Genomic DNA, 2,709 nt, shown 5'->3' with positions numbered 1-2,709 from the left:
AATAGTGCGGACTACTGCTTATATTCTAAGACGTGTGATGACTATGTCATCTTAGTGTGTGTATATGTTGATATTATGTAATGACATGCTATACATAATAGAAAAAAATAGGTTTCTATCTTCTAACTTCAAAAGGAAAGACCTTGGAGAGGTTGATACCATACTAGGTATCAAAGTTAGAAGAAATGTGGATGGATATGCCTTAGGTCAAGCTCATTATGTTAAGAAGTTGCTTGACAAATCAAGTCATCTTAATATCAAAGAGGCAAACACACCCTTCAATTCAAGTCAAAAGCTTGAAAAGAATGAAGGGAGAATGATGACTCAACTAGAGTATGCAAGTGCAATTATGAGTTTAATGTATGTCACTCATTGTAATATAGCAAATATTGCATTTGCGGTTAGTAAACTAATTAGGTTTACTAGGAATCCAAGTATCAAACATTGGAAGGTTGTAGAAAGAGTTTTTGAATACCTCAAAAGGACCAAAGGATTGTACCTCCAATATTCTAAGTTTCCTACGATTCTTGAAGGATATTCTGACACAAGTTGGATATCTGGTGTAGGAGATAATATCTCCACAATTGGATGGATCTTCACCCTTGGTGGGGGTGCTATTTCTTGGGGATCTAAGAAACAAACTTGTATATGTCACTCAACCATATCGTCCGAGTTTGTAGCTCATGCGGCAACCAGCAAAGAAGCCAAGTAGCTAAGAGATCTCATGATGGAGATACCAAAAACCGCGGTTGATGTATTGACGATTGCGATACATTGTGAAAATCAAGCCACTTTGATTAGAGATTACAATAAGATATACAATGGGAAGTCTAGACATATAAGTCTAACACTTGACTATGTGAAAGAATTGATTGATAAGAGTGTCTTATCAATTCCGTATGTCAAATCATGTGAGAACTTAGCAGATCCATTTACCAAACCTCTATGGAGAGATTTGGTGAGTTCTACTGTTGTACCCCAAAATAAGCGTGGATTCAACCATTTAGCTAGGGGGTACAGCTGGCAGATAAACACATGGAGAAAATAGGCAAGCAAAACAACTAGCTAACTTCAATGTGAGTAGCTCGAGTTAAGAATTGACAGTGTGCCATGCAGATAGTCTCCAGATCACCTCTCACGACAATAACTTAGTTCGAGACATGTAATGGCTAGGTCGCCTTCCGAATACTTTTAACTTGATTCGAACTGAAGTCTGTTCACTCTTCGATCTCTAGCTCGAGGAATATGTTCAGCTCGCGAAAACCTGGACATGACGCACAGTGAAGGATCCCGAAAGACTTGGAGGTTCCTTATACGCTCATTAATGCCCAGGCTGTATTACATATTTATTGTCTGAGATAACAGGAGTAATTTCCATAGGAAATTGTATCCCTATGTAAATGAGAATTATCTTAATTGATTTTTTTTACCATATTTATGCACGCGATTACCCAAATCTATCCAAGGATATTCACTATAAATATTAGGGATAATGGACTGTTTTTTATGATGCCGAAACTCATCAGAAATTGTAAAAGATTAATAATATTGTCTCGTGGACTAGAAGGATTTTAACCACTGAACCATGTAAAATTGTGAGTGTGAGAAGTTTTTCATATAAGTCTTTACGGTTTAGAAAAGAGCACTAATATCTTTGTTATAGGATTTCTTAATCTATTGTTGGCAAAAAACTGCATCAACATCTACAAATAGAGGGATGAGACTAAAAATCCTTGAACAATATATTCCCCAATGTTGGAAACCCAACTCAAAGCTTGTATACATCAAGTGTAGAGTTCAATGAGTCAGAACAAGTTAGTGATAAGGGAATAGTTTGCAACATTAACGACTTAGAAGTCCTATCTAGGATAAATTAATGTTGGTTGCTATCAAATATGAGGGTTAAGCCATAGAATTTTAATGAAATTCAGTTGAAGAGCAAAAATCATCTCTAAAGGTAGCAAAAATGTTGTAAGAATTTCACCTATGTGAACCTAAAGGTTGTTTAGTGTCCCAAAACATTATCAGGATTGAGTGCTTTGAGTAGTGTGACAGGAGGACACATGGGGTAATTATGTGTTAATTAAGTGATTTATGTTATTATATGATTGAGTGTGCATGATTATATGTATTAAATATGTTTAAAGATCCACTTTTGTTAGAAAATGGTATTTTTGTAATTTTGATCCGTTGAAGGTATAATCGTAATTTCTATGTGTTATATGCTTGGGACCACATTATTATGTGGATATTCGTGATATTTGACTTGAGTCGGTCCTTTCGAGCAATTTAGCTGAAAAGTCACAACGGGGATATATACTCGGCTCGGGGTGAGCCAAGGGGTATTTTGGTAATTTCCCATATTTTGGGAATAATTGGAATATGAAATATTTTGGGAATTAGAGGTGCAATTTGAGGTTTAGTGGGAAATTTAAGGCCAAATGACCAAAGTGCCCTTAGGGACTAGCCTTGAGGATAAGTAAGATTGAGGGCAAAAATGGTCTTTTGACCATAAGATTGGGAAAAATAAGCTAAGTGTGGGAGGTAGCCAACTTTTCACGTTTACTCTCTTTGGCTCATAGTTTCTTTTCCCTCTAAACAAACTTAAGGAAACTTACTCACTTTGGAGACCAACCTTTGACTTGGGGAAGATTTTGAAGGGATCTGGGCAGCAAAAGAAGGATTTGGGAGCCACCAAGATCATACTTT

The sequence above is a fragment of the Humulus lupulus genome, chromosome 2 (genome assembly GCF_963169125.1).
Source record: "Humulus lupulus chromosome 2, drHumLupu1.1, whole genome shotgun sequence".
NCBI lineage: Eukaryota > Viridiplantae > Streptophyta > Magnoliopsida > Rosales > Cannabaceae > Humulus > Humulus lupulus.
Note: the sequence above shows the minus strand (reverse complement) of the source record.